Here is an 11,737-nt window from a genome sequence, read left to right on the forward strand (position 1 = left end):
GGAACAAAAAACTGTATTTCCCAGCAAAATTCAGCATTTTTTCTTTCCTAAAAATAAAACTCTCTTAGAACTAGTGTTCTAATAGAATTTCTTTTATGGGCAGTGCTTCATGTTTTAAGTCCTAAATCATCTGAAAGTTGTATATGAGAAAATCAAAATACTTTCTATTTAAGAAATACAGAATTAAATTATTTAAACTTCCTAATTTTGTTATTAAAAGCTAAAAATATACACAGTATTCTTAATAATTTTCAAATATAGATTTTAAGTTACAGCAATAAAAACTAGAGTAGCAAACAAAACATTTGCAATAATAAATATTTTATAAACACAATGCATTTATGTCAGCACTCCAATAAAATGTTATCACAGAAAGAAAACCTAGGCCAATAGAAGCACTTTAAGTAATTTTTGGAGGCACAAGCAACACTCTATCTTCTCAACCACCTCTTCCTTTCTCCTTTTCTCTTTTACTCTGATTCTCCTCCAGGTTCACATTCTATGCATTTATTTTATTTTTTTTTAAGATTTTATTTATTTATTTAAGAGAGAAAGACAAAGATAGCGAGAGAGAGAGAGAGAGAGAGAGAGAGAGAGAATGAGCAGGGAGGAGAGGGAGAAGCAGGCTTCCCGCTGAGCAGGGAGCCCGTTGCAGGGCTTTATCCCAGGACCCTGGGATCAAGACCTGAGCCGAAGGCGGACACTTAAGAAGGCAGACACTTAACCACTTAACCGACTGAGCCACCCAGGCACCCCTACAATCTACGCATTTATTTTAACAATGACACCCAAAGGCTTCAGTTAACCTCAATGGTGGAACTCAAGAAAAAAAGCTGCTAATCCTGTTTAATCAATCATTAAAACATGAAAGGGCATAACTACTTATTTGCATGGCAAGGCAGTGTTAACATTTATGTTATCTGGGAAGCGTAGCAGCTTCAAATACCCAACTTTAATGTGAAAAAACCATGCCCTAAAGCAAGCAAACTTTTAAAAGAAAATCCTCATAGCTACCACTCACTGGCCCCACAGTAAACATCTTACATACATTATCTCATCTAATACTAAAATCTTTATGAGATGGGTATTATTTTCCCTATTTTATAAATGAGTAAACTGAGACTTGACCAAGTAACTTGACCAAGGCCTCCACAGCTGGTGACAGAGCTGGAATTTGAACCCATACTCTCAACTAAAGTTATTAAGAACCTTGAGAGTACCAAACTGTGAGGTGGAAGACTTCATCATAGATACTGACAAATCATAGAATTCCGTATCTGAATAGAAAGAGTTCCTGATAATGGCTAAGCAGTTTTTATATCACTTTTTTAACTTTTGGCAGACACTAGCTAAAACATACAGGGATAAGATAATTCCTAACGTAACAATACAATCTTACTTAGGGATATTTGTCATTATGCACAAAAAAATAATACTCTTTATATAGAGAGCTGGTATTTTCTGAAGTGAAGTTTATCAACAAGCGACACTTCAATGATACAAGGAACTACAGACAATAAGAAGAATGGCCTAAAAACTTACAAGTAATGTCTCATTTATGAAGCTAATTTTAAGTTCTATTAAAACATTAAATTCACTTGGAATCTTACAAATTCATAAAGGATCAGCTTAACAGAGTCTCCTAAACTTTTGTGACTCTACATTCATTTATTCAATAAATGTTTAAGTGCCTACTATATCAAACTGTAGTAGGCACTCATGAATTGATCCTGCTCTAAAACATAAAAAAACAGATTCTCAATAAGACCCTTAAATCTTGGTACTGATATAGTCTTTGAATCACTTCATCCTTGTATTAAAAACATACCCAAAGTACACTTCAATCTAAATTTCAGGGAACAAAAAATATGAGATATGTAAAGGCTCATTTAAAGACCAGCAATGCAACATGTGAAAACAATATAGGCTTTGAAGTCGTTGGCATCCCAACTCTGCAACCTGCTAGCTATGGGAACTGGGCAACTTAACTTCTGAGTCTATTCATTGATAAAATGGAGGTACTGCTACCTCTCCTACAGAATTCTTAATCTACTAACATAGAAGGTAGTATCAAGAAGGCATTCAATAAATGTTTATTCTTTCACACAGAACACTGAAAAGTTCATTGGAAGATGAGTTTTTTTAGAATTAGGACTACTAGACTTTACTCCAATTCTCAATTTTTACAATGACAGGGCAGCAGAGGAGTGACCTGCCCAATTACACTAGTTTAATGGCTGGGTCAAGGTTCACTGTCCACTTCTCTTCTCCACTATATACCCTGACTTAAGATTTTTAAAAGCCAGGGCGCCTGGGTGGCTCAGTTGGTTAAGCGACTGCCTTCGGCTCAGGTCATGATCCTGGAGTACCGGGATTGAATCCCGCATCAGGCTCCCTGCTCCGCAGGGAGTCTGCTTCTCCCTCTGACCCTCCTCCCTCTCATGCTCTCTGTCTCTCATTCTCTCTCTCAAATAAATAAATAAAATCTTAAAAAAAAAAAAGATTTTAAAAGCCAAACAAAATATACAAACAACCTAATTTGGATCCATATGCATTTGTACTGTCAATTAAACTGTATTTAGTGAAATGCTAAAATTTCTTTAAAATATTTTGATAGTCCATGCTTTAATAAACAGCCAAATATTTTATCTGAACTATTTCAAAAACTTTTTCAAGTAAAAACTAAAATTTTAAATAGATTTCATCTCAAAATAATCAAGATAAATATTAGTGATCTTTTTATTGGAATATCATTAGTTCTTACAAATTACTGAATACAATTACAGCCAATCCTTAAAAGGAAGCCGTTTTAAAACCACCCTCCTAGCTTCCCAAGTAGTGCCCTGGCCCTTGGGCTGTATATTTTATTTGGTTTTCTAAATATACTCTGAATGTCCAAAAGAAAGTTAAACTACTTTATTAGCAAAACAGGTACCAATAGAGTGTACCAGAGGACAGAGTGCAGAGTAAGGGTGTTTCCCTTTTAAAGATAGTCCTTTAGCAAAGTACCATATGGACAATGTATGAAATCACAATCAGAATGCTCTGAAAATACTCCAGAGGAAGACAATGCTGTTTTACCTTTTAATTCTGTGTTATTCAAAATGTCCTAAGGGCAGAACCATACAGGGGCTTTATCTCCCAGTCTGTGGCTTTATAAAAAGTCCTTAATATCAAGGACTCATGCAAAGTTTTTACAAATTTCACCAGAGTTCAAAACTGGTTTTCTTGATGAGTCGTACAATTTTTATAAACACCTAAAAACTACGATAAATGATAAGGGTGAGTGATAGTTTTACTTTGGTCTGATGCATCATTACATACAGGTTCTAAAAAAGCAGGAGAGCTGATGGTCCGGTTCAGTGTGTACCCCCAAACCCGTAAGCTGGCTCTGCCGGGCCAACCTGACGACCAAATACCCTGTGATGATCTCCTCAGTTCAAAAGTACCAACGAGAGTAAATACTAGGAGCCCTGGGATGAAGGCAGAGCGAAGAACCCTCAGCCTGTGTGACTAAAAAGAAGTAAACCAAATAAGCCCTGCCCACCATTCCCAAACACCGAAACCCCTTCCCCTCCACACACATCTCCCACAAACCCCTGCTCCTGCTGCACATTCCCATACCCCACACGCTTCCCCGCCACAACTCCCCTTCCTACGGGTACCCTCGGTCACCTTCGCGGACCATCCTTGCCCCAACCCTAACTTCTCACCCCACACTCCCTCACCACCCGAGACCGAGACTCTCCGGCTGGTCTCCCTACTCCACATCCTCCCACACACGCACCCTCCCCACTTCCTCGCCCTCGCTTTCCTCCCGGCTCCCGAAGAGCTTTCCCCAACCTCCCCTCGCTCTACTCCACACCCCCAAACACCTTCACCCCGCCACAGCAGGCTGCCCGCCTTCAGCCCCGAGGCCCAGCCCGGGCATGTGGGGCAGACACCCGCTCGACCGCCCCTCAGGTGTGCCTCGGGCCGGGGGCGCCCGCGTTGATGGGAGCCTCCGGGAGAGGGGTCTGAGGAGGACGACGCCGGAGCTGCGGTCCGTCTACTGCTCGCCGCCCCCGGAGCGCTGGGGTGCGGAGTCGGCTCTTGGGTCCCTCGGGGAGTAGGAGTCCAGGCCGGTGCCCCCCAGCCCCGCTCCCTCCCGATCGTTGGAGCGGAGGGGAAGGAGGTTCCCCGGGACTCACCTCGAGCCTGTTGTCAACATTAGCCCCGGGTTTCCCAGCACCAACTCCAGCGCTCGGGCTCTCCCCTCCCCTCCCCCCACCTATCTCGCAGCCGAGGGCCCGCCTTCCCTCAGCTCTCCCTCCTCCCTCCGCCCGCCGGCCCTCCCGCCCGCCACTCACCAGCGCGGCCGGGCTGCCCGTGGGGGCGGGGCGGAGGGAGGAGGAAAGGAAAAAGCTGTTCGGACGTATGCCTGATCGAAAACTGTCCGGGTCTCCCTTCCCCCGGCATATCGATGCCCTTAGCTTAACCATGGAGTGACGGATCGCGAGCAAAGGCGCAGACAGGTGCGACACACATACAGGCTGGCTCAAATTGTCCACCAGATGAGAAGAGCGAGTTTTTCAGACAGGCAATGAATGGGGCAGCCACAACCAGTACCTCAAGTCAGGTCCCCAGCAGAGGGGAGGAGTGTTCCAAGGACCGAAGGCAGGAAGTGGATTGGTCGCCAGGAAAGGGAAAGCGCCTGAATTGGAGATGCGCAGGCGCAGGCACTTGGGGGAATTGGAGGGGGGAGCTAGAATGGGGTGGGGCGGAGCTAACAGGAGGTAAGGAAGGGCGGTGGAACAGTAGGAGAATTACGGAGCGCCGTTAAGGACAAGTTTGGTCACGTGATTATCAGGGGAGTTTCCTGGAGCGAACGTAAGGGCGAGGTCTAAGAAGGGAAAGTTTGATTGGGCTAATTTGAGGGGTGAGGTTGAAGATTTACGAAGTTGAAAACTGGAGAAGCTAAAGAATATGGCTGGTGGGAAAAGTAGAAGTTGGTTAGGAATGAGTCTAGATTTAAAGAGTGCCCTAGAAAGACTACGAAAGTCCCGTGGGGGAATTTCCAGAAGCACTTTTTTAGTTGTTCGACATAAAAACAACCCAGAGTGAAGAAAAGAAAGGTTTTTCTCGTACCCTGTCGTAGCAAACAAATTTAAAAAAAAATTAAAATGGAATGACCTCCCTGAATTACTGAATGTAATCACTGGTTTAAAAAGTTGCCTAGTCTTGTCATTTCTTCCGATTGCGAAACCAAGTCAACTTTTTAAAAGGGCATTAGTTTATCCACACAACTTAACTCCTCTTAAATTGCGGAGTTTGTGTATCTGGCCTCCGATTTTTATCGAAACACTGCTTAGATCTGCTAACATGCTTAGATCTGCAACCATCTCGTACTGGTTGGCTTTGACTGGTCAGGAGCCAAAGGAACAAGGGTGCAAAACTGGTCTTGATTCTTGCTTGACATGTGGCGCCTCACCCGATATACAAGCTCACAAAATGAGCTGCTACCAACCTCAAATACATGAGGTTCATTTGTATTCAGCTTTTGCCCATTTGCCTCTATTCAGTGGTTCGCTTTCCATTTATTAGTAGCATGCAAATAAATCGCCTTCACAAATTGAGTGTTGATGTTTCCTGTACTTAGATTTTTTTTTTTTCAAAACACTACTAATAGGTTGATCATTTAAAGGGTAGTGAAAGAGAAAGATAAATGCTGCTATTCTGTACCACTGACAAACAAGTAAGTGGAGGAAGGCACCTGGGTGGCTCAGTTGGTTAAGCATTTTGTTCTTGATAATCACGTCTGGATCTCAGTATTGCTAGGCGTGGATCCTACTTAAAAACAACAATAACAAAACAATTAGGAGAGAACTGTCCCAAACCACCATACTGGGGATGGCCACCACTGTTCTTTTCAAAAGTTTTCCTCATTTTGTCTGCCTACCTTAAGAAAATTTACCTCTATGCTGTTAATGAATAAATCTGCCTATCCAAGTCAATCTTTACCTTTCATGAGGTATTAAAAGGAAATCCTGTGAATGAAGGGATCAAAAAAAAAAGAGAGAGAGCCTTTTTATTGAGCTTTTGCTTATTTTAAATTTGTTATTTTAATTAATAATCATAATAATCTTGTAGGTATTATGATCCCCATTTTATAGAAACTGAGTCACAAAAAGATTAATTCAATATCACAAAACTAGTAAGCATACTATTACACACAAGTCCAACTCCAAAAACCCAAGTTTTTTCTGATGTATCCCACTGCCTTAATGCCTATACTTTTTCATAGACTGAAAATGCTCCCCATTGTTTTCTTTCCAAAGAAAGATGTCAAAAGCCACCAAAGCTTTCTGATATGAGGCTATTGTTGCAATCTCTAACTAGAAGAAACACACTTCTCTGGAGAAGTCATCGTTTTTGCATTCTGATCATTCAAGTTTCACTATTTCCTGTAACTACACTATATTTAGTTTTTAAGTGTCTATCTAGATATTTCATTATTTGAGAAAATTCTAAAAAATGCCTTTTCCTCTGCCTGCTTCAGTTGACAGAACTATACCATATGAAAAAAGAAAAAACTGATATACATATAATTTACATGATACTATTTTCTATTTAAACCCCAGTTACAATGCTGCTTCGCATTAGAAAGCAAAGGCAAGAGAAAGGGATTACAATTTCAGGGCAAGATAAATCCTAGATTAAAAAAAAAAAACAGGGCTCATGTGACATGAACTGCCTGGTGCCCTGCTGAATATGTGCTGTACCTTGAACAAATTCACCTCCGTCTTTTAGAAGCTGATGTCTAGCTTGACTAATTTAAGCTAGATTTGTATCTTTTACATTTGTATCTTTTTGTATTTTTAATGAGAGATAAAAAGGAAGTATATTCCTGGGCATGATCCAATAGGGAGGTAAATATTAATGATGCAGGGAGAGAGAAAACAGGTAACAATGAGCAAAATCCTTGTGGTGGTAAGAAGGAATGGAATCTGAAGTACAAGGAGAAAGAGTGCCTTTGAGGGGTGCCTGGGTGGCTTTGTCGGTTAAGCATCCAACTCTTGCTTTCAGCTCAGGTCCTGATCTCAGGATTGTGAGATCAAGCCCATGCGTTGGGCTCTGTGCAGAGCATGGAGTCTGCTTGAGATTCTCTCCCTCTCCTGCTGCCCCTGCCCCCTGCCTCCACTCTCTCTCCCTCTCTCTCTCTCAAATAATTAAAAGATTTTATTTATTTGGGAGAGAGAGCACAAGCAGAGGGAGAGGGTGAAGCAGACTCCCCGCTGAGCAGGGAGCCCAGTGTGGGGCTTGATCCCAGGACCCTAGGATCATGACCTGAGCCGAAGGCAGATGCTTAACAAACTGAGCCACCCAGGCCCCCTAAATAAATAAATCTTAGGAAAAAAAAAAAGAAAGAGTGCCTTTGATAGAAGCAGTGCCCGCAAGATATTAAGAGGGAAACAAGGAAGATGAATGCATGGACAGATAGGCTTGTGGACTTGGAGGGGGGATTGTAAAGGACTTCCACCTTGATCATTCCTATTTTCTCAATGAAATTGGAGGCAAGATCATCAGCTAAGAGTGGGGTGAGGGAGAGATTGGGGGAGGTTTGAAAACAGAGGGGAAAATAGGAAAGAGACGGCTTGAAGAACGTGAAAGCAATGGAGATGCATACTAAGGATTGCTGCTGACACACTACTTGGTGTTTCTGATCATGAATTTAAAACCATGCAGCCTACATATGCCAATTTCTCCAGAAGAGATGAACAGTTAGTTTTAGTCAAGGTTGTGGCTTTTTTGCCCCCTTGAGCGTGATGAAAAAGAAAGTGAAGAGTAAGGGGATTGTGTGTTTGCAAGAAGATGATAATCATGAAGGATCATGGAATCTCAGCTGGGTATGGAGGGAAGTTAAGGGGAATGAGGTGTATGTGTGAGTGAGGATAGGGTTAATGGATTGACAGGAGTAGAGGTTGCCAAGAAAATGGTGATGAAAGAGCTGTTTAATAACAAAAATTCAACTGAGTAAATTTGAAGATCTAATTGGCTTTATTAAATGATTCATGAATTGGTCAGCATCCCGTCTAGCAAATAGAAAAAAGCTCCATCAAGCTGTAGAAAGGGGACAGTTTTTAAAGGCAGAGAGGAGAATAAAGGAAATTATTAGCAAAGAATGCATTGTTTTAGGCAAGGTAACCCTCCTGAGGGGAATGGAAGGGGCCTATCGGTATATTTTCTGGTACTGACCAGGTAATTCCATGTTCCTGTGGGAATTGAAACTGTAATTAGGTTAGGTATTAAGTCTTGCTTTGCTGATGTGAGGCCTTTAACCTAAGTGACTCCATTTGGGGCCTGTGCTTTTCTTCTTAACAAACCCAGAAACTTTAGTGAATTAAAAGGGACAGATGAGGACATCAGAATGTGGTTCTGGAGAGCTGCAGTAACTGGGACTATAGACAGAAGGAACAAATCCAGAGGAGCTGAGGCTTTTGAAAGAGGATAAAAGAGAACTGGTTTAGAAGCCACCATGGAAAGCAAGATGCATGCATCTCTGAAGTCAGACTACATGAATTCAAATTCTAGTTCCAAAATATACCAGCTATTTGAGCTTGGCTAATTCTTTAACCAGTTTAGATCACAGCTTTTAATTCTTAAAAAATCTTGATAATAGAGGTGCCTGATGGCTCAATTGGTTAAGCGACCAACTCTTGATTTCGGCTCAGGTGGTGATCTCAGGGTCATGAGATTGAGCCCCACCTTGACTCCATGCTTGGCGTGGAGTCAGCTTGGGATTCTGTCTCTCCCTCTGCCCTGACCCCCACTCGCGTGCCACCCCCTTCTCAAATAAATAAATAAATAAATAAAATCTTTTTTAAAATCTTGACAATAACAGTACCTTTCATAGGGTTTTGTGAATAGTAAATGAGGTGATTCAAATAAAAGCACTTAGCACAGTGCTCACAGGGTATGCTCTGTGTTAGCTGTTACTAAACCATTTTGGAAATACGAAACACAGTCATCTAAATGGCTTTGCAGTTGAAGTAAATAGTGCTTCAATAGCCCTTAACTCTGGTGTGACATCAGTTGCCTGAAACCTTTTACTCCAAGCACTGGAAATCCGTGCTAAGAAAATGAACTTAAAATGAAAATTAAAGGGGCGCCTGGGTGGCTCAGTTGGTTAAGCGACTGCCTTCGGCTCAGGTCATGATCCTGGAGTCCCTGGATCGAGTCCCACATCGGGCTCCCTGCTGAGCAGGGAGCCCGCTTCTCCCTCTGACCTTCCCCCCTCTCATGTGCTCTCTCTCTCTCTCTCTCTCTCATTCTCTCTGTCTCAAATAAATAAATAAAATCTTTAAAAAAAAAATGAAAATTAAAAAGGGGCAAAAATCAAATCACCACAATGTACACTTTAAATATTTTACAATTTTATTTTTCAGTTATACCCCGGTAAAGCTGGGGGTGGGGAGGGGGAAAAAAGGATGAGATTTCTCAGCTATTGTAACAAATAAACGCAGAAGTTTGTAAACATCATTTCTAATTCTGGTTTCACTTCAGTTTGTCCAGGAGAATAACCAATCTCAATATTTGGGGGAGGGGACTAATGATAAGTGGTGAGAAAGTAACCTATGTCATCTAATTGTCTTAATTTAATTCCCAACCCATATTTCTAAGTCTTTGCTGTGGGGCAGCTATGATGAAATATTCCACATATACTTCAAACCTAAAATGTCCAAAATTGAACTTCATGTTGGTCTCCAACTCCATCTACTTCATGATTTATTTTTATTCTTTCAGTTAATGGTGCTAAAGGGTATTAGGATATGTCACCCCAAAATATGGCACTTCAGCATAATGATTATTTTGAGCTGAAGGCAATTGAGAATCAACGATGCTGGAAGAATTCTCTAGATCTTCCCTTATCTGCCTAAAAGCAGTGCATGAATTTCCCTTTGTGAAGGTGTCTGCCCCCCCACCCCAACCTCTGTGTCAGGAAGAAGAGAGGGACTCTTATCGCTGGTGATAGAGAGTCAACACCCAGAAGGGTTTGCATACACAGATCGGACTTATCTTCCATCACTTCTCCATATATTTCCAAGTCACTCCCGTATTTAGTTGTCCTTTAAGGCCCCAGCCCCTTCTCCTTTGTTAAAATGGTGTGTAAACCCTGAGTCTAACTGCTTCTTTGTGTTTTGCTTCTTTTTGGTGAATGCCTGTGCATGTAAATATTAATAAAAAATAGTGTGCCTTCTCTCCTGTTCATCTGTCCTTTGTTAGTTTAATTCACACACTTCCAAATGAAGAACGTAGGAGGGTAGAGGAAAAGCTTTTCCTCTCCAGTAGTTAGGTAGTCCTCAGTCCTCATCCCTTGTCCAAATGCAATTGATATGTCTCAGAAAGATCTTGCCTGGGTCCTTACCCATAGCCCCACCCCGACAGCCTTAGTTCACAGCCGCGTAACTCAAACCCACACTGCTGGCAACCATCTCTTAGTTCTCCTTCCTAATTGCTTCTACTCTTGCCCTCTACCGACCTTGGAGAGTATTAGATCATTTAACTCCCCTTAATGGCAATCCTCCCCAAACCTCCTTGATCATACAATTATATGGGGAGGGGTGGAGGTCATCCTCCCAATCCATGTATATTTACTTAGATACAAATTGTGTGTACTACACAAATATATACATTACAGTACATTCTCCCAAATACAAAAGGTAAGAATTAAAAAACAAAACAAAACAGAAGTTCCAGTATTTTTGCCTAAGGAAATCATTTTACATACCCCTTGGTGCCAACCCACTTTGGAAGTCACTGACTTACAGGGTAAAATTCAGTCTTTAGCAGGAGTCCTTAATAATGCATAGCTCTTACTTATATGTCTAGTTTCACTTCCTGCTACTTCCCCCACAGGTCTAAGTTCTAGCCACAATAGATAACCTGCATAGACTGGACTTCCTCTTTCCTTAGTGCCCATATTATGCTTCGGTCTAGAATGCCCTTTCTCCCATGAATGTTTCCTAACTAGGAGCTCAAGGATTATTTCCCTAGGGAAGCCATTCTTCATCACCAGCACCCCACGTATATCAGATTAGGTCCCTGCCCCTCCCTGGGTTCCCATAGCAGCCTCTGAACATTTCTGTTATAACATTCATTATGTTATATTGAAATGATTTGTTTATATTTGTTTTCTCATTAAAACTGTGAGCTCCTTGAAGATATGATTTATAGCTTATTAATCTTTGTGTCCTGGGGCCATAGTAGGCACTTAATGATATTTTGATAGAAGGAATTATTAAGTGAATGAATATGAAGGGGATTAGAATATTCCACTCCAAAATATGCCACTTTGGCATATGGATTATTTTGAGCTGAAGGCAATTGAGAATTAACAGATGCACAAAGAAGCCTTCTCAGATCTTCCATTATCTGACTGAAAGTATAAACTTCTATGAAATGAGGACTTCCATTGATCCTCTCTTTGAGAGATTTGTGACCATGAAGAAGATGGAAAGTTGACACCAAGATGAGTCTGGACAAACAAACCTTACTAAAACCAGCCTTAAGTTCCATTAGTTTCCACATGTATTTACTTTTCCACAACTTGCTGCCCCTAGAAGTCCAAACTCCCCTTGTCCAGTCACTTTTCCATAATTTATCACCCTTTGTTAAAATGGAATGTAAGCTTCCGTATCTACTTCTTTAGGTTTTCACTTCTTTTCTGTGTAGTCTCCTTGCATGTAAAATTAAAAAC

General features: G+C 41.4%; 1 protein-coding gene across 5 annotated transcripts in view; it reads right to left on the minus strand.

Annotated features, from left to right (window-relative positions):
* The window catches only part of UPF2 (UPF2 regulator of nonsense mediated mRNA decay), a 109,070-nt gene extending 104,762 nt beyond the window's left edge, over window positions 1-4,308 (minus strand). For 4 of the 5 annotated variants that reach the window (XM_078075143.1, XM_078075140.1, XM_078075142.1 and 1 more), the window contains exon 1: window positions 4,191-4,308. The gene's annotated coding sequence lies outside the window, so the exon portion shown is untranslated. Of the gene's footprint in view, window positions 1-3,875; window positions 4,029-4,190 lie in introns of those variants that run through there. The other variant, XM_078075141.1, reaches the window with a different exon arrangement.
* Window positions 4,309-11,737: the final 7,429 nt, after the last annotated feature.

The sequence above is a fragment of the Halichoerus grypus genome, chromosome 6, assembly GCF_964656455.1.
Source record: "Halichoerus grypus chromosome 6, mHalGry1.hap1.1, whole genome shotgun sequence".
In the NCBI taxonomy this organism is placed as follows: Eukaryota; Metazoa; Chordata; class Mammalia; order Carnivora; family Phocidae; genus Halichoerus; species Halichoerus grypus.